The following is a 21,762-nucleotide window of genomic DNA, read 5'->3' as shown; positions in this document are numbered from 1 at the left end:
GAAGTCAGCTATGTTGATGATGGTCGATCGATAACACCTGCACCATAACCCTTGAAATGGAGTGGCAAGCAGCGTGCTTCAACGTAGTCCTATGACTCCTTTCCATTTGGAAACTTCCGGTTGCCACATCGAATGTGCCCTTCATTGCAAAGTCTTCCTCCGCGAAGTGTGGGCTGCAGATCCTGGTACTGTAGCTCAAGCTGGCACGTCCTTCCTCTTCAGGACATGGAGCCGCTTCTTCAAAAGTTGTGGGTCCTTGGGGCAGCCGATGGTAGCTTACCAATATATATTTTTTGGAGCCAATTCCTACAGCCTGGCGCTATACAGTTTATGTTTGAATTATTACTTGTTGCCATCTTCGTTGTCCGCACCTAACCTCACTGTCTTCGATTCACTCTCCATGCGAAATCTCAATACCACAGACAATTAGCTGATTCCTGGCAGTGACGCACTGGTGACAGTCGTTACTATGGCAATTTAAAATGGCACTGACCATAGCTCAAATAAACTTTGTTGAAGATCAAAATACTAAATATAGAGAGGTTTTTATGTTAAATGCACATGTTTAGTATTAGTGGATTGAAAACATCTCTTTGTTTGGATCTACTTCCTGAAGTGTTTCCGTTCCCCTTTAACCATGTTTCTTAGAAGAAAAAAACTCTGATATAATCTACTACAAGAGAGGATTAATTTTTTTCATCCAGATGTATAAATCCAGTTAGAAAGGCAGAATTTAGACGAACTGTCAAAAGTTAAACATTGTGTAAAAATTGCGCCCAATATAATTCCTGCTTGCAACGCTTGATATGCCGCCCCTGTTTTCATGATCTGAAAAGCAAATGTGATCCTAGATCAGCACTCATAGTCTTGGATACCTTGTAAACATGGGCCCAGAAGTACACCACATATCAGTGTTTCCCATCCCTGGTCCTCAAAAAAAAACAACAATACACATTTTTATTGTAACCCTGGACAAGTACACCTGATTCAACTTTTCAACTAATTACAAGCCCTCAATGAGTTGAATGAGCTGTGTTTGTCAAGGGCTACAACAAAACTGTGTACTGTTGGAGCTACTCAATAAAAAATTTATTTTTTATTTTACCTTTATTTAACGAGGTAGGCCAGTTGAAAACAAGTTCTCATTTACAACTGCGACCTGGCCAAGATAAAGCAAAGCAGCGTGACACAAACAACACAGAGTTACACATAGGATAAACCAAAGTGCAGTCAATAACACAATAGAAAAATCCATATACAGTGTGTGCAAATGTAATAAGATTAGGGAGGTAAGGCAATAAATAGGCCATACTGGCGAAATAATTACAATTGAGAAATTATACACTAGGGTGATAGATCATGTCGAAGATGAATGTGCAAGTAGAGATACTGGGGTGCAAAGGAACAAAAAAATAAATAACAATATGGGGATGAGGTAGTTGGGTGGGCTATTTACAGATGGGCTGTGTACAGCTGCAATGATAGGTAAGCTGCTCTGACAGCTGATGCTTAAAGTTAGTGAGGGAGATATAAGACTCCAGCTTCAGTGATTTTTGCAATTTGTTCCAGTCATTGGCAGCAGAGAACTAGAAAGAAAGGCGGCCAAAGGAGGAGTGGGCTTTGGGGATGACTAGTGAAATATACCTGCTGGAGTGCGTGCTATGGGTGGGTGCTGCTATGGTGACCAGTGAGCTGGGATAAGTCGGGGCTTTACCTAGCAAAGACTTATAGATGACCTGGAGCCAGTGGGTTTGGCGACGAATATGAAGCGAGGGCCAGCCAACGAGAGCATACAGGTTGCAGTGGTGGGTAGTATATGGGGCTTTGGTGACAAAACAGATGACACTGTGATAGACTACATCCAATTTGCTGAGTAGAGTGTTGGAGGCTATTTTGTAAATGACATCGCCAAAGTCAAGGATCAGTAGGACAGTCAGGGCGGGTGGGTGCGGGCAGCGATCGGTTGAAGAGCATGCACTTAGTTTTACTTGCATTTAAGAGCAATTGGTGGCCACGGAAGGAGTGTTGTATGGCATTGAAGCTCGACTGGAGGTTTGTTAACACATTGTCCAAAGAAGAGCCAGAATATACAGAATGGTGTCATCTGCGTAGAGGTGGATCAGAGGAACATCAGCAGCAAGAACGACATCATTGATGTATACAGAGAAAAGAGTCGGCCTGAGATTTGAACTCTGTGGCACCCCCATAGAGACTGCCAGAGGTCCGGACAACAGGCCCTCCGATTTGACACACTGAACTCTATCTGAGAAGTAGTTGGTGAACCAGGTGAGGCAGTCATTTGAGAAATCAAGGCTGCTGAGTCTGCCGATAAGAATGCAGTGGTTGACAGAGTCGAAAGCCTTGGCCAGGTCGATGAAGACGGCTGCACAGTATTGTCTTTTATTGATGGCGGTTATGATATTGTTTAGGACCTTGAGCGTGGTTGAGGTGCACCCATGACCGGCTCGGAAACCAGATTGCATAGCGGAGAAGGTATGGTGGAATTCGAAATGGTGGGTGATCTGTTTTTTAACTTGGCTTTTAAAGACTTTAGAAAGGCAGGGTAGGATAGATTTAGGTCTGAAACAGTTTGGGTCTAGAGTGTCTGCCCCTTTGAAGAGGGGGATGACCGCAGCAGCTTTCCAATCTTTAGGGATCTTAGACGATACGAAAGAGAGGTTAAACAGGCTAGTAATAGGGGTTGCAACAATTGCAGTGGATAATTTTATAAAGAGAACGTCCAGATTGTCTAGCCCAGCTGATTTGTAGGGGTCCAGATGTTGCAGCTCTTTCAGAACATCAGCTATCTGGATTTGGGTGAAGGAGAAATGGGGAGGCTTGGGCAAGTGCTGTGGGGTGTGCAGAGCTGTTGACCGGGGTAGGGGTAGCCAGGTGGAAGGCATGGCCAGCCATAGAAAAATGCTTATTGAAATTCTCGATTATCGTAGATTTATCGGTGATGACAGTGTTTCCTAGCCTCAGTGCAGTGGGCAGCTGGGAGGAGCTGCTCTTATTCTCCATGGACTTTACAGTGTCCCAGAACTTTTTGGAGTTTGTACTACAGGATGCAAATTTCTGTTTGAATAAGCTAGCCTTTGCTTTCCTAACTGCCTGTGTATATTGGTTCCCTGAAAAGTTGCATATCGCGGGGGCTATTCGATGATAATGCAGTACGCCACAGGATGTTTTTGTGCTGGTCAAGGGCAGTCAAGTCTGGAGTGAACCAAGGGCTATATCTGTTCTTAGTTCTACATTTTTTGAAAGGGACATGCTTGTTTAAGATGGTGAGGAAAGCACTTTTAAAGAATAACCAGGCATCCTCTACTGATGGAATGAGGTCAATATCCTTCCAGGATACCCGGGCCAGGTCGATTAGAAAGGCCTGCTCGCTGAAGTGTTTTAGGGAACGTTTGACTGTGATGAGGGGTGGTCGTTTGACCGCGGACCCATTACGGACGCAGGCAATGAGGCAGTGATCGCTGAGATCTTGGATGAAAACAGCAGAGATGTGTTTAGAGGGCAGGTTGGTCAGGATTATATCTATCAGGGTGCCCGTGCTTACGGATTTAGGGTTGTACCTGGTAGGTTTGAGATTGAGGGCATCTAGCTTAGATTGTAGGACGGCCGGGGTGTTAAGCATATCCCAGTTTAGGTCACCTAACAGTACAGTCGTGGCCAAAAGTTTTGAGAATGACACAAATATTAATTTTCACAAAGTCTGCTGCCTCAGTTTGTATGATGGCAATTTGTATATACTCCAGAATGTTATGAAGAGTAAACAGATGAATTCCAATTAATTGCAAAGTCCCTCTTTGCCATGCAAATGAACTGAATCCCCCCAAAACATTTCCACTGCATTTCAGCCCTGCCACAAAAGGACCAGCTGACATCATGTCAGTGATTCTCTCATTAACACAGGTGTGAGTGTTGATGAGGACAAGGCTGGAGATCACTCTGTCATGCTGATTGAGTTCGAATAACAGACTGGAAGCTTCAAAAGGAGGGTGGTGCTTGGAATCATTGTTCTTCCTCTGTCAACCATGGTTACCTGCAAGAAAACACGTGCCGCCATCATTGCTTTGAACAAAAAGGGATTCACAGGCAAGGATATTGCTGCCAGCAAGATTGCACCTAAATCAACCATTAATCGGATCATTAAGAACTTCAAGGAGAGTGGTTCAATTGTTGTGAAGAAGGCTTCAGGGTGCCCAAGAAAGTCCAGCAAGCGCCAGGAACGTCTCCTAAAGTTGATTCAGCTGCGGGATCGGGGCACCACCAGTACAGAGCTTGCTCAGGAATGGCAGCAGGCAGGTGTGAGTGCATCTGGACACACAGTGAGACGAAGACTTTTGGAGGATGGCCTGTGTCAAGAAGGGCAGAAAAGAAGCCACTACTCTCCAGGAAAAACATCAGGGACAGACTGATATTCTGCAAAAGGTACAGGGATTGGACAGCTGAGGACTGCGGTAAAGTCATTTTCTCTGATGAATCCCCTTTGCGATTGTTTGGGGCATCCGGAAAAAAGCTTGTTCGGAGAAGACAAGGTGAGCACTACCATCAGTCCTGTGTCATGCCAACAGTAAAGCATCCTGAGACCATTCATGTGTGGGGTTGCTTCTCAGCCAAGGGAGTGGCCTCACTCACAATTTTGCCTAAGAACACAGCCATGAATATAGAATGGTACCAACATATCCTCAGAGAGCAACTTCTCCCAACCATCCAGGAATAGTTTGGTGACGAACAATGCCTTTTCCAGCATGATGGAGCACCTTGCCACTTGCAAAAGTGATAACTAAGTGGCTCGGGGAACAAAGCATCGATATTTTGGGTCCATGGCCAGGACACTCCCCAGACCTTAATCCCATTGAGAACTTGTGGTCAATCCTCAAGAGGCGGGTGGACAAACAAAAACTCACAAATTCTGACAAACTCCAAGCATTGATTATGCAAGAATGGGCTGCCATCAGTCAGGATGTGGCCCAGAAGTTAATTGACAGCATGCCAGGGCGGATTGCAGAGGTCTTGAAAAAGAAGGGTCAACACTGCAAATATTGACTCTTTGCATCAACTTCATGTAATTGTCTATAAAAGCCTTTGACACTTATGAAATGCTTGTAATTATACTTCAGTATTCTGTAGTAACATCTGACAAAATATCTAAAGACACTGAAGCAGCAAACTTTGTGGAAATAAATATTTGTGTCATTCTCAAAACTTTTGGCCACGACTGTACAAGCTCTGAAGATAAATCGGGGGCAATTAATTCACATATGGTGTCCAGGGCACAGCTGGGGACTGAGGGGGGAACAGTAAGAGACTTAAAAGTAGAAGTTTGAACTGTTTGGGCACAAACCTGGATAGCATGACAGAACTCTGCAGACTATCTCTGCAGTAGATTGCAATTCCACCCCCTTTGGCAGTTCTATCTTGGCAGTTCTATCTTATATAAAATGTTGTAGTTGGGTGTCACGTCCTGACCAGTAAAAGGGGTTGTTTGTTATTGTAGTTTGGTCAGGGCGTGGCAGGGGGTGTTTGTTTAGTGTGTTTCAGGGTTTTTTGGGCAATGTTCTATGTTAATACATTTCTATGTCTGTGTCTATTTAGTCTCTTTCTATGTTCAGGGTTTTTGGTTTGGCCTTCAATTAGAAGCAGCTGTTCTTCGTTGCTTCTAATTGGAGGTCATATTTAAGTAGGGGTTTTTGTCACTGTGTTTGTGGGTAGTTGTTTCCTGTTCCATGTATAGCGTGTTGCCTTACAGGACTGTCTTCGTCAATTGTTTGTTATTTTGTTAAGTGTTCAATTTTCCTTCTAAATAAAAGAAGATGAGTATACACATTCCCGCTGCATTTTGGTCCACTCAATGCGACGAACGTTACAGAACTACCCACCAACAAAGGACCAAGCAGCGGAGGGGGAAGCAGCAGGAGGTGTATAAGGAGTCATGGACCTGGGAGGAGATACTGGCTGGAGAAGGCCCATGGAGGAAGACTGGAGAGGACCGAGAACATTATTCGGGAACACGGCTGGCAAGGAAACCCGAGAGGCACCCCCAAAAATAATTTGGGGTGGGCACACGGGTAGTTTGGCTGGGCCAAGGGTGAGCCCTAAGTCAACTCCCTGTGCTTATTATGGGGAGCGTTTGGCGGGGAGAAGAGCGCCGGTCTATGCAGAAGTGCGCACGATCTCGCCCATGCGCACGCACAGTCCGGTGCGAGCGATTCCAGCCCCCCGTAAGTGCCGTGCTAGAGTGGCATCCAGCCTGGGAGAAGGGCGCCGGCACAATACATCTGGCCACCAGTGAGTCTCCTGGATCCAGGCTTCCCTGCGCCTGCTCTACACACGGCAGCCATCAGTACTCTGCACAGCCCAGTTCGCCCTGTACCAACACTCCGCCCGTGCAGGGCTACTGTTACAACCCAGCCAGGACGGGTTGTGCAGGTTGTGCGCTCCAGACCTCCAGTGCTTATTCATGGCCCAGTGTATCCAGTCCCTGCTCCTCGCACTAACCTTGAGGTGCGTGTCCCTTGTCTGGCGCCTCCAAAGCCAGCCCCACGCATTTTTTTCATTTTTGTATTATTTATAATTTATTTGTTATTTAATTTTTTTCCTCTTTTTAATTTTTTTAATTTTATATTTTTTTTTATTTTTATTTTTTTTGGCCTTCCCTGTAGCTCAGTTGGTAGAGCATGGGGTTTGCAATGCATGGTGTTTGCAACGCCAGGGTTGTGGGTTCGATTCCCACGGGGGGCCAGCACAGGAAAAAAAACATGTATGAAATGTTTGTATTCACTACTGTAAGTTGCTCTGGATAAGAGCGCATCAGGCCTTCAGTGCGCAGTCCCCATCCAGAGCTTCTGACGACAGTTCCCCGTCTAGAACTTCTGACGACAGTTCCCCGTCTAGAACTTCTGACGACAGTTCCCCGTCTAGAACTTCCGATGACAGTTCCCCGTCTAGAGCTTCCGCCGACAGTTCCCCGTCCAGTGCTTCCGGCGATGTCCTACAGTCCGGAGCCTGCAGAGACGGCCCACAGTCCGGAGCCTGCAGAGACGGCCCACAGTCCGGAGCCTGCAGAGACGGACCACAGTCCGGAGCCTGCACAGCCAGAGTCGCCCTCCAGTCCGGAACCGGCGCAGCCAGAGTCGCCCTCCAGTCCGGAACCGGCGCAGCCAGAGTCGCCCTCCAGTCCGGAACCGGCGCAGCCAGAGTCGCCCTCCGGTCCCAGAGTCGCCCTCCAGTCCGGAGCTCCCAGAGTCGCCCTCCAGCCCAAGGTCACCAGTGACGCGCCTTAGCCCAGAGACCTCTGTAGGGGTATACAGGCATGAGCTTTCAAGGGGGGTGGGCAGGCTAGGTTATGGACCTAAGACAGAGCCTGAGCCACCTCCATAGTAGGAGGATTGGGGAGGGGTGGTGTAGCACAAGAACCGTCGGTGACGGTAGCCACCCTCCCTTCCCTCCCTGTAGTTTGGGATTATTTTTGTTTTGTGGTTTATTTTTGTGGTTTTTGTTTGAGGTGCATCCGGGGTCTGCACTTTTTGGGGGGGGGTACTGTCACGTCCTGACCAGTAAAAGGGGTTGTTTGTTATTGTAGTTTGGTCAGGGCGTGGCAGGGGGTGTTTGTTTAGTGTGTTTCGGTGTTTTTTGGACAATGTTCTATGTTAGTACATTTCTATGTCTGTGTCTATTTAGTCTATTTCTATGTTCAGGGTTTTTGGTTTGGCCTTCAATTAGAAGCAGCTGTTCTTCGTTGCTTCTAATTGGAGGTCATATTTAAGTGGGGGTTTTTGTCACTGTTTGTGGGTAGTTGTTTCCTGTTCCATGTATAGCGTGTTGCCTTACAGGACTGTCTTCGCCAATTGTTTGTTATTTTGTTAAGTGTTCAAGTTTCCTTCTAAATAAAAGAAGATGAGTATACACATTCCCGCTACGTTTTGGTCCACTCAATACGACGAACATTAAATTGGGGATGGAAATGTCAGAATTTTTGGTGGCCTTCCAAAGCCAGGATTCAGACACGGCTAGGACATCGGGGTTGGCGTGTGTGCTAAAGCAGTGAATAAAACAAACTTAGGGAGGAGGCTTCTGATGTTAACACGCATGAAACCAACGCTTTTACGGTTACAGAAGTCAACAAAAGAAGGGCCAGGGTTGGGAAACACTGCTCTATGTCACCTTCAAATGTGAATTACCATTATGTTTCCTTCCAGATTTAATGGCAATGTTTTCCAATCTGCTTTAAGGAGCTACAATTTTGCACGCTGTTAATGTTATGGTAATATTTGGTAAAACTTAAATATAACGTTTTCTAAATGTTTTGAGGACCTCCGAGACAAAGTAAAATATATATTGCATGAACATCAATGGAATATTATGTTAAACCTAAAATAATTATGCTATGAACGTCATAAAAATGGACTTATTTGTAAATTGTGGCACATGTTCTGTGCAACCTATGTGAATATCATAAGAACATTCTTGCAACATCCCAGACAACTACCATAACTGTATTACATGTTCTGGGAACATATAATGAACTTAGACAAGGTGTTCTGTCAACATTCTTACAACATTATAGGAATGTTTTATGCACACTTATACAAACATTATCTAAATGTCAGCTCAACTGGGCAGTTTCAGTGTTTTGGGAACCTATCGCTGTTGATATATCCACACTGTTCCCACAATCTAATTAAATGTTCTGGGAACCTTTTAAAATACAGACAAAATGTGTTCTGGGAACATTCTTGTATCGTCAGGTGAATGCTTTTTGCACCCTAAAAGAAGGATGACACAACTCCCATTCCAACCCCAGTAATATGTCTGATTTAGATCCAGAGGAACCAGGTTTTATCTGTCAAAACACTCACCAAACACTGAGATCTTCACGATACGGCTACTCTCTCTACATCCCCTTTGCACCAAGAAAACACACAAAAAATGTTGTTTTAAGGAGACAATTTGTCCTTATATGATGTAGTATGACTCAGAATAGAGTATGACTCAGAATAGACGACCCGCTTCAGGGGAAATTGAACCATTAATTATTTCTAACGCGGAGCATCATAACCATTAATTAGCAAATAGTCTCTGGAAAAACCCTTAAAAGCATTCTCTGAAATGCACGGTCTTTAGCGATGCAAAAACACTCAGCTAATAATGAGTGTCCAGGTCTGGGCTCTCTATTTATTTCTCCTTCATATCTACAATTCCTTTTCAGTTAATGATCCCATCATTCAAGGTTATGAATCATCATTCTACAAGCCATACACAGAGTGACACTTTTATATGCCAAGGATGGTCAGATGAAGCATAATAATTACGTCAAATTTCACATTTCTGATATTTGCTTCATGTTGTTTGAATTCAGACAGAATAGACACTTAAGATAGAGTTATATGTCTAACTGCGTATTGTTATTTCGGTGCTGTGCTAACAGAAGGTGTGAATAACTTTGGTAACACATTTGATGTCATTGTCATTTCACTTGTCAGCGTGGGTCTTGAGTAAATGGATCTGATTTCAGCCAGGTCATTGCTGCGTAGGTTGTCATAGTTGTTTTAATCTCACCAGGAGGGTGGTGAGGTAGTCTAGTAATTGAAAAGGAGGACCAGAACCTATAAGGTTCTATCTGGAAGAGGTATGGTTTTTAGATGATGAATATTTTCAAGTCCCAGAACTGTTTTGTGATGTCTTCCTCGTCCATGACTAAATAAGTACAGTACATCCCCTTACACACAATTATTTTGGATTGACAACACAGCATTCTGTGATTGGATTGCAGATAGAACCTTATAGCACCAAGTTAAAACTTTCAGGTGTATCATTTCTTTTTCGTCAATTGACTTTTTAAAACATTTGGACATATCTCACATGTAAAGGACCAACTAATGAGCAACTCTATGTGAATAACACATTTTTTACCCAGATTTCAGATATCATTTTATAGTCCCAAGGTCACGAAGTGAGTCATCTTTCTGTCATTGAGAAAATTATTTTTTATTTTGTTGTTTAGTTAAATCAGCCTGTTTTTCAAAACGTTTTCCTTCTCTGTTTTCTCTGTTTCTCTCTTTTTCTCTCTCTGAGTGAGAAAGTTTAAGAAGGTCAAAGGTCACACCCCCAAGACATGCTAACCTCTCACCATTACCAGTAACAGAGAAGGTTAGCATGTCTTGGGTGTATGATATTTGTGTGTCTGTAACGTTGTCACTCATCATTATTCACAATTAATGGTAACATATACATGTAGAAGTATTTAGAAACATAATCTGTTCTTACAATAAAAGTGACTCCAAAATGACACAATACATTATTTACCATTAATTTCTATTGGGCACAAAATAATCTGAAACACAACCAAAACAAACTTCAAATGCATCCAACAAGTTTGTAGAGTCACAAGCTTGATGTAGTCAATGTGTGTTAGGAATATCTGACCAAATACTAAACTGTTGACTATTTTATTGATAAGAATCTTTAGGGATATCAATAATTTTCACCCTTAACATTTTGAGGCAAAACAATATTACTTGTTTAACCAAATCTCTTTCTCTGAGCAATTGTAATAGTATAAAATAATATCATTTTACAATTTATTTCAGCATACAATATAGCTCAGTATTTGTATTATTTATTTTATACAGTCATTATTGCTCATCTTTATCAAGGGTGTCAATAGTTTTGTACCCCGCTCTATATACACATCAGTTTACAGGAAGAAAAAATATAGAAACTGACTGAATTCTCTTAGGTGATTGAAATCAACTGCTTGACTTCATCAGAGGCATCTGACCTCAGCTCGCCTCTGCTGCTCATCCCTCACATTCTTCAGAGACTCTGTAAACTCACTCTCCCCATATCCGTCCAATCACATAACATGGTGTTCAGCACAACACAGCTAACTCCCTGACACTGGGCCGGACAACAACCTCCTTTTTTGGTGAGGTTCGGACCTGTTGACCAATAATCGTCTAACAGTTTCCATTCCTCCCAATCCCTAGACTGAGATAGACTTTATCCTCTGTCACGCCACAGTGGAAGTTATTGGGCAACTGCTAATGACTTGGGTATAATCAATTCATGTAGTAAAGATTATGTCACTTTTCACGCCTTCGACCATGTCTGCCTTTGTCATTACAGTATCCGTGATGATCCCATGAGAGTGTTAATGATGTCTAGGTTGGTTCTACACTTCACCTTTAGTACATCAGAGACAAACACAATACGCCTACCTCCCCTGAATGAAACACGATGGGCCTACTCCCCTTGAATGAAACACGATGGGCCTACTTCCCCTGAATGAAACACGATGGGCCTACTCCCCTTGAATGAAACACGATGGGCCTACTCCCCCTGAATGAAACACGACGGGCCAACTCCTCCTGATTGAAACACATTGGGCCTACTCCCACTGAATGAAACACAATGGGCCTTCACCTCCTGAATGAAATGCGATGGGCCTACTCCCACTGAATGAAACGCAATGGGCCTTCACCTCCTGAATGAAACGCGATGGGCCTACTCCCACTGAATGAAACGCGATGGGCCTACTCCCCCTGAATAAAACGCGATGGGCCTTCACCTCCTGAATGAAACACGATGAGCCTACTCCCCCTGAATGAAACACGATGGGCCTTCACCTCCTGAATGAAACACGATGGGCCTACTCCCCCTGAATGAAACACAATGGGCCTACTCCCCCTGAATGAAACACAATGGGCCTTCACCTCCTGAATGAAACACGACGGGCCTACTCCCCCTGAATGAAACACGATGGGCCTACTCCCCCTGAATGAAACACGATGGGCCTTAACCTCCTGAATGAAACACGATGGGCCTTCACCTCCTGAATGAAACGCGATGGGCCTTCACCTCCTGAATGAAACACGATGGGCCTACTCCCCCTGAATGAAACACGATGGGCCTACTCCCCCTGAAAGAAACACGATGGGCCTACTCCCCCTGAAAGAAACACGATGGGCCTACTACTCCTGAATGAGACACGATGGGCCTACTCCCCCTGAATGAGACACGATGGGCCTACTCCCCCTGAATGAGACACGATGGGCCTACTCCCCCATAATGAACCGCGATGGGCCTTCACCTCCTGAATGAGACACGATGGGCCTACTCCCCCTGAATGAGACATGATGGGCCTACTCCCCAGTAATGAACCGCGATGGGCCTACTCCCCCTGAATGAGACACGATGGGCCAACTCCCCTTGAATGAGACACGATGGGCCTACTCCCCCTGAATGAAACACAATGGGCCTACTCCCCCTGAATGAAACACGATGGGCCTTCACCTCCTGAATGAAACACGATGGGCCTACTCCCCCTGAATTAATCGCTATGGGCCTACTCCCCCTGAATGAAACACGATGGGCCTACTCCCCCTGAATGAATCGCTATGGGCCTACTCCCCCTGAATGAAACACGATGGGCCTACTCCCCCTGAATGAAACGTGATGGGCATACTCCCCCTGAATGAAACACAATAGGCCTACTTCCCCTGAATGAAACGCTATGGGCCTACTCCCCCTGAATGAAACGCTATGGGCCTACTCCCCCTGAATGAAACGTGATGGGCCTACTCCCCCTGAATGAACCGCGATGGGCCTTCACCTCCTGAATGAACCACGATGGGCCTACTCCCCCTGAATGAGACACGATGGGCCAACTCCCCTTGAATGAGACACGATGGGCCTACTCCCCCTGAATGAAACACGATGGGCCTACTCCCCCTGAATGAAACACGATGGGCCTTCACCTCCTGAATGAAACACGATGGGCCTACTCCCCCTGAATTAATCGCTATGGGCCTACTCCCCCTGAATGAAACACGATGGGCCTACTCCCCCTGAATGAATCGCTATGGGCCTACTCCCCCTGAATGAAACACGATGGGCCTACTCCCCCTGAATGAAACGTGATGGGCATACTCCCCCTGAATGAAACACAATAGGCCTACTTCCCCTGAATGAAACGCTATGGGCCTACTCCCCCTGAATGAAACGCTATGGGCCTACTCCCCCTGAATGAAACGTGATGGGCCTACTCCCCCTGAATGAACCGCGATGGGCCTTCACCTCCTGAATGAAACACGATGGGCCTACTCCCCTGAATGAAACACGATGGGCCTACTCCCCCTGAATGAAACACGATGGGCCATCACCTCCTGAATGAAACACGATGAGCCTTCACCTCCTGAATGAAACACGATCGGCCTTCACCTCCTGAATGAAACACGATGGGCAACCTCCCCCTGAATGAAACACGATGGGCAACCTCCCCCTGAATGAAACACGATGGGCCTACTCCCCCTGAATGAAACACGATGAGCCTACTCCCCTTGAATGAAACACGATGGGCCTACTCCCCCTGAATGAAACACGATGGGCCTACTCCCCCTGAATGAAACACGATGGGCATATTCCCCCTTAGTGAAACACGATGGGCCTACTCCCCCTGAATGAGACACGATGGGCCTACTCCCCCTTAGTGAAACACGATGGGCCTACTCCCCTTGAATGAAACACGATGGGCCTTCACCTCCTGAATGAAACATGATGGGAATATGTTGTAGCGTTTCAGCAGGAGGCCAAGGGAAACTAAGTAACATTATGAAAGTGTAGTTTGTGTGCATGCATTATGACCAACCCCTTCGCCTCATGGGCATTTTAGTACATCACATTTATATAGAGTAGAAGTAAAAGCATCCTAAAATCACAACCAATCAGGGGCCTATGAATCACCTCAAAGGTTATTGTAAAGGAAATTCTCCTGAACCAGGTTACAAGATTTGTTTGTTTATTTTAGTATTTTCTTTCTTTCTCCTATTGACTTTATGAAAGTACATGTTTATCGGCTCTACGTGAAACAACACACTCTGAGATAACCCTGAATTTGAGAAATTAGGGTTTTGCATCATACTGTTTTCACCGGTGACGGTTTGAGCTGTTGCCATGACTACGAGAGCTTGACTCAGAGAACAAAAAAACATGGAGGGGGTAGAAACTGATGTTAAACTGAAAGATAAGATCATCTGAGGTGTTCAGGAGACATACCGAGAAGACTCATTCTTTAAAATGAAAGGCTGTAATTAATCTGGAGAAAGCAACAGGTCTATTAACTTCCCCCTTTTGGAAATATGCCTTTCAATCACGTATACCTGACACCCACTGCCCTCGGAATTATCTTGACGTGAACAAGGCATCCATTGGCTTTGTCTGGGGGAAACTAGCACTGGTATTTGGCAAAGCTCAGTCATTAGAGTATGATTCATTCCCTTGCCCAAGGAGCTGGTGATATCAGGGTCCTGCAGAAGCAGCAAGACTGTCATATAGTCAGACCTTTTCCGCTGAGCCATACGGGGGAGAGGGGATGCTGGGTGGATGGGGCTGAAGCTGGGGGGTTGTGCTGGGAACTGGGGGGTGGATCTGGGTTCTGGAGCTGGGGGGGTGGAGCTTGTGCTAGATCAACACACACACTAATGTCTGATTCCCTTTCACTGAAAGGTAATCAATTGTACCAGCTCAAAATGTCAGATGGACTTAGTTTCCGGAGCCTCAACAAAGTTTTAATTAAACCACAGTGCGATTTCCTACCTAGTTCAACTTTTTATACCAAATCCCCCCTATCAGACCATTCAGGGGCTACTCAACTTGCCTAATTCAATTAGTATCAGTACATTAAATACAGATTTAACATTCTCAAACTATTCTCCTATGTATTGAGATAATGAACGAGGTACATTATGGCTGTGGACAGTCTCAGATAAATAATATCTGGTCTACTGGTCTGCTTCAACGGATGCAAATGAGCCGATTTCAGCTCAGTGACTAATGGTGACAGGGAGCATATGGGAGAAGGCACCTTTGGTTTTTCCTGCCTGCCACAACACACACAGCAAGTTGTCCTCCGGGGCAAGAGGCAAAGTCCTCTACTCACAGTAGGACAGCTGTGGCTGTGGGAAACACACACACGGACTGGCTAGCTGCTAATTTGCTTCCTAGGAGTTTGGCCTGGTGTATGTTTGCGCATGCTTTTGTATGTGTGTGTGTGTGTGTGTGTGTGTGTGTGTGTGTGTGTGTGTGTGTGTGTGTGTGTGTGTGTGTGTGTGTGTGTGTGTGTGTGTGTGACTCCTGACGGTTGCACAAACAGACTATTTCTGGGGGGACCAATGGGTTGCACATGCATCATGAGTGGTAAAACCAGGTTAATGTACATTACACTGGGGTTCACTGTCATTAACCTTATGCTACAACATTATTAAAGGCACAATGCAGTCCAAAATGTGATTTTCCTTTGTTTTGTATATATTTTCACACTATGTTAGAATGTTTGAAAAGGCTGCCTGAAATTTCAACCTACTTTGGTGGGATGGAGTTTTGTCATGCCTGGTGAATTTTTGACCATTTTAATTGAAAACAATCACAGTAAGGTACTTAACTGTTACCCAGAACTGATTTGATATTGAGATAAAACAGCTGCACTGGACCTTTAAGCACTTGAGAAAGTCAGCCAAATAGAATTCACTATCTCCTATATCATAAAAACATGTTGTTGTTTGTTTTATTAACTCTACACAACTTGTGTAATGTCTGTGATGATTTACAACAAGAATAGCCAGCAGGCTGCAGGAGAGCCCATTGGAGTCAAGCCTCAGGCTGCATCATTAAAAGCCTCTGCCATAAAGTATGTCAGTTCATTCAGCTCAGTCCTTTGTGAGCCCTTGGTATTGTGTCTGGAGGGCACCAGGCGAGGCTGTTACAGTCCTTTATGACCCCTGACATGTCTGGAGTCCACCAGGAGAGGCTGATACAGTCCTTTAAGAGCCCTGATGTCTGGAGTCCACCAGGAGAGGCTGATACAGTCCTTTAAGAGCCCTGATATCTGGAGTGCACCAGGAGAGGCTGATACAGTCCTTTAAGAGCCCTGATGTCTGGAGTGCTTGTATCAGCTTCTACTCCACCACATACTCTGAAAGTGTAGCGTAAGAGAGGACGAACATGCATCATTCAAAATGTGCAAGACCTCCAGTCTTCAGTCAGTGTACTGTACTGTACTGTACATGACCCAGGGGACACAGCTACAGTATGTAGGACCATCCTATTTCAATTACAGATCCAACAAGATTTCCTCTCATACAGGAGGCCATGGATGGGTAATACTTGGCAAAAACAATCAATGATGGGCTATAACAATGGGTGAACCTTAGAGAAATGTTTCTAGAAAGCATTCAAAAACATGAACCCGTTTGTGGTGAACATGTTATTCTCTATTCTCTTGTTGTGTGTGACGTGTGGGGAGCTTTTATTTCCCCTAATGTTGAAGAAATCAATTTGATTAGCTAACATCTACGATAACATTGTACACTGCAAGGATACTTACCCCCAAACACCCTTCAAATTTATATTAGTAATAGGTCATGGTATTGATTACCCGGGGGCAACATTCCAGCCCTGTGTCATCTCTGAAGAGCACTGAGGTCCTCAGAGCTTCAAATAGAATGAAACCCCATCGATCTCTGTGGTGAAACCCCCTCAAGCACAACTCATCCAACTGATTACAGAAATACTTTTAACACTGACCGTCCGACCGCAAAGACTGTTAAAGAAATGTCGATAAACGACAGTGACAATGGAAAAAGGAAAGTAAAACTCTATATAGATAATGCTTTTGACCTGTTTTTTTTCTTGCTATCATCACACAATCATGCTTAAAAAAATTGAAAGTTAAACGTTCTGAGGCGTATTTAATGAAGCCTTAATCAGCAGTATTATTGTGTTGTGGTTTCTATGGAGACCTTTGTCTGTAAAGGCTTTTGGGGTTGGTGATGCTATTGAGTAGATCTTACCTGAGCTGTAAAATAGGATCATGAAGGGATGCAATCTGCTCTGAAGAGGCTGGGGACTTTAGTGTTACACTGCCTTCATCTCTCTTCTGCCTGAACTCACCTTGTAGGATTCAGTAGGCTGGAAGGTCCTTGTGTAAACTGTCTAAAAAAAAGTGCTGTTCACCAAAAAGGATGAATTATGACGTAACAAACTTTCTGATATGGAAGTTTGTCAACACGTCACCTTAAAACAAGCGATTAGTATATAAGTGAGCAAAATGTTCTGCAAAAACAATTATTTATATACAAAAAAAACTCACTTTAAACCAATTCTGTTCTTCTGAGCATGGCTAAAGATATAACATTTTATCCAAAATAATTAATGTTACCCAATGGTAAAGAGAGACAGGATATTTACCCAACGGAGAGCATTCCATGTTAGAATATCGTGCTGGGAATCATTTCCCCTGCCATAAAGCTGCCATATAAGGATTATTAGACAGCATAATACTCTGGATTCAATTCTGCATCCTCAGAATAATCTTTATCAGGTTATTCTTGTATTTATTAATAGCTAAAAACAAACTAGCCCTTTGAACTGTTTACAAGGCAAGGATATTCCCCCAATACAAACACAATATTGTGTTTCTACTCCAAAACCTATAAGAATACATTTCTAGGTTCAGACATATACTGTGCGTAGCGCAAGAGCACAAACAGTTAAACCATAAGATTCAAGTGTAGTTGTGTGTACATGTGTGTGTTGATGTGTGGACCGCTCCATGCTCCATGCCATGATGAGGGTATTAGAGACTGGCAACACCATACACATCAGAAGAAAACTAGGTGGACCCAGAGGGCTGGGGCCTGACCTTTCCCTGTCTCCGTGGAGGTTTACAGCTGACCCTGGCCGGTCCCTGTTGTCAGCCGGCTCACAGAACAACATGTCTACGGTCCCACAACAGCAGGAGAGGGTGGTGCTCTGTTTCGCTAGCTCACTAGCTTCACTTGCAAGGTCTCTTTAAAAAATGTTTTATCTCTCAATCTCTCTCTCTTGCTCTCAATTCAATTCAAGGGGCTTTATTGGCATGGGAAACAAATGTTTACATTGCCAACGCAAGTGAAATTGATAAACAGAAGTGAACTCACAAGTTCCAAGATAAAGACATTTCAAATGTCATATTACATCTACAGTATATACAGTGTTGTAACGATGTGCAAATAGTTAAAGTACAAAATGGGAGTTTATAAAAATTGGATTCGTTTTTGAATTCTTTGTGGGTCTGTGTAATCTGAGGGAAATATGTGTCTTTAATATGGTCATACATTTGTCAGGAGGTTAGGAAATGCAGCTCAGTTTCCACTTCATTTTGTGGGCAGTGTGCACATAACCTGTCTTCTCTTGAGAGCCAGGTCTGCCTATGGCCACCTTTCTCAAAAGCAAGGCTATGCTAACTGAGTCTGTAAATAGTCAAAGCTTTCCTTCATTTGAGGTCAGTCACAGTGGTCAGGTATTCTGCCACTGTGTACTCTCTGTTTAGGGCCAAATAGTATTTTAGTTTGCTCTGTTTTTTTGTTAATGAATTATCTTTTGGTTTTCTCATGATTTGGTTGGGTCTAATTGTGTTGCTGTCCTGGGGCTCTGTGGGGTCTGTTTGTGTTTGTGAACAGAGCCCCAGGACCAGCTTGCTTAGGGGACTCTTCTCCAGGTTCATCTCTCTGTAGGTGATGGCTTTGTTATGGAACGTTTGGGAATCACTTCATTTTAGGTGGTTGTAGAATTTTTCAGAATTTTGATAATTAGCGGGTATCGGCCTAATTGTGCTCTGCATGCATGCATCTCTCTCTCTCTCTCTCTCTCTCTCTCTCTCTCTCTCTCTCTCTCTCTCTCTCTCTCTCTCTCTCTCTCTCTCTCTCTCTCTATGTTCTATGTACTGTATTGAGTATACATTAATATTTATGTAAGGCAGTAGAGAAATAAGTGCAGCCATTCCTACACCACCCCAGGCTTAGACAAAAGCTTGAGGAGCACTGCCTAACACATTTCATTGAACCTTTATTTGAGACACGGAGTCATACTGAGACCAAGGTCTCTTTCACATATGAGCCCTGCATAAACATTAATACACAACACACATCAATATTCACATCAATACACAAAAAGCAAAACACAATCATGAAAACAAAACTTTTTTTTTTCAGTATAAAGGTCATCAATCAGCCTTTTGAATTGCCTGGAGGCACCAATTCATCCAATTTTAGAGAGCCTTGGAGATTATTCCACAAGTAAGGTGCAGAAAAACTAAAAGCAGATTTACTTAACTCAGTGGAGATGGAAGGGATCTCCAGAGTTAGCCGTCCCTGAGACCGGGTCTGGTTTCTGCTACGTCTGTAGGTTAACGATCAACATTCAACATCCAGGTTGAGTGGCAAAATAAAGAAGTCAACAACAGGTTGTAAGATTACACGTTTTATTTTAGTCAAAACCTCAGACTTCTGTCATAAGCCTGGTCAAAGGACATGGAGCACACAGGAGAACACAATGAGATATACATACAAACAAACACAGGTTCTGGTGCACGGTCCAGGGAAGCACTATCTAAACATTAATTCAACTTCAAATCAAGGTAAATCAAATATATTCTCTCAACTTAGTAAGACAGTCACTGTCCTGCACCTTCCCACATGGCAACTTCCCTGCACCTTCCCCCATGACAACTTCCCTGCACCTTCCCCGATGACAACTTCCTGCACCTTCCCCGATGGCAACTTCCCTGCACCTTCCCCCATGACAACTTCCCTGCACCTTCCCCCATGACAAATTCCCTGCAACTTCCCCATAACAACTTCCCTGCACCTTCCCCATGACAACTTCCCAGCCCTTCCCCATGACAACTTCCCTGCACCTTCCCCATGACAACTTCCCTGCACCTTCCCTGATGGCAACTTCCCTGCACCTTCCCCGATGGCAACTTCCCTGCACCTTCCCCATGACAACTTCCCTGCACCTTCCCCATGACAACTTCCCTGCACCTTCCCCATGACAACTTCCCTGCACCTTCCCCGATGGCAACTTCCCTGCACCTTCCCCATGACAACATCCCTGGACCTTCCCCATGACAACTTCCCTGCACCTTCCCCCATGACAACTTCCCTGCACCTTCCCCATGACAACTTCCCTGCACCTTCCCCATGACAACTTCCCTGCACCTTCCCCATAACAACTTCCCTGCATCTTCCCCATGACAACTTCCCTGCACCTTCCCCATGACAACTTCCCTGCACCTTCCCCATGACAACTTCCCTGCACCTTCCCCATGACAACTTCCCTGCACCTTCCCCATGACAACTTCCCTGCACCTTCCCCATGACAACTTCCCTGCACCTTCCCCATGACAACTTCCCTGCACCTTCCCCATAACAACTTCCCTGCACCTTCCCCATGACAACTTCCCTGCACCTTCCCCATGACAACATCCCTGCACCTTCCCCATGACAACTTCCCTGCACCTTCCCCCATGACAACTTCCCTGCACCTTCCCCATGACAACTTCCCTGCACCTTCCCCATGACAACTTCCCTGCACCTTCCCCATAACAACTTCCCTGCACCTTCCCCATGACAACTTCCCTGCACCTTCCCCCATGACAACTTACCTGCACCTTCCTCCATGGCAACTCTCCTGCACCTTCCCACATTGCAACTTCCCTGCACCTTCCCCATAACAACTTCCCTGCACCTTCCCCATGACAACTTCCCTGCACCTTCCCCATGACAACATCCCTGCACCTTCCCCATGACAACTTCCCTGCACCTTCCCCCATGACAACTTCCCTGCACCTTCCCCATGACAACTTCCCTGCACCTTCCCCATGACAACTTCCCTGCACCTTCCCCATAACAACTTCCCTGCACCTTCCCCATGACAACTTCCCTGCACCTTCCCCCATGACAACTTACCTGCACCTTCCTCCATGGCAACTCTCCTGCACCTTCCCACATTGCAACTTCCCTGCACCTTCCCCATGGCAACTTCCATGCACCTTCCTCCATGGCAACTTCCCAGCCACACCTCAAACTAGAAAAATTGACAGGATTTAAAGAAAGTCAGCCAATGAAATTACAGAATCAAACATTCAATTAGCAAGGCAGAAACATGCATGATAAGCAACGGAGGCTCATTGTCACACCTTTTACATTTATTCAGAACACTCGAATACCAATCTGAGATAAGAGGTTGTTTCGAAAGCATTGAACAACCCATTCATCAGCAGCGTGTGCTCAGGTCTGATGTCCCATAGTTAATAACCAGGCTCATTACTCATTTCAAGAACCAGCACTGGCCATCAGTACAAAGAGATAAAGGGAGTGACCTGGTGGATGAATTCATTGTTTGCTGTCAAAATGCCCTATATACGCTCATGGAAAATCTGCCACTTAAAAAATAAACATCATTTTTAAACCGTTCTGTCTGGATGTGTGGGCAGGCATCGGATTCTACACCCACACGCAATTCATTTGATCTCATCTGCTGTCAGTTATACTGTATTTCATCCTGCATCTCTGTTTTAATGAAAGCACATGCAGCATCCAAGGCTTAGTTGAATGATGTCTGACAATGAACACGCTTCTGAACAGAACGCAAAGCTGATATAAACGAAAAGATGATTGAGCATATCTAACAGGGTAAATCATTTTGATATCTGACGAAAATATATATTCATGCCAGAACAAACTCTGGAGATTGTGTTGATTTATGCACATCCTGTCCACTGCTCGGTTGTTTGAAACAAGCCTGGACCATTTATGAAATATGTATAACTTGTGATGATTAATTGTTGATTGGAACTGTATCTTATTTCCTTATTCACAGCCTATGGATTTGTGTGCAGAACATGGACTCTGTGGAAATACCATACATTCTGTG

Source organism: Salmo salar, chromosome ssa09, assembly GCF_905237065.1.
Source record: "Salmo salar chromosome ssa09, Ssal_v3.1, whole genome shotgun sequence".
Lineage (NCBI taxonomy): Eukaryota > Metazoa > Chordata > Actinopteri > Salmoniformes > Salmonidae > Salmo > Salmo salar.
The sequence above is the reverse complement of the archived record's forward strand: the minus strand, read 5'-3'. Positions refer to the sequence as shown.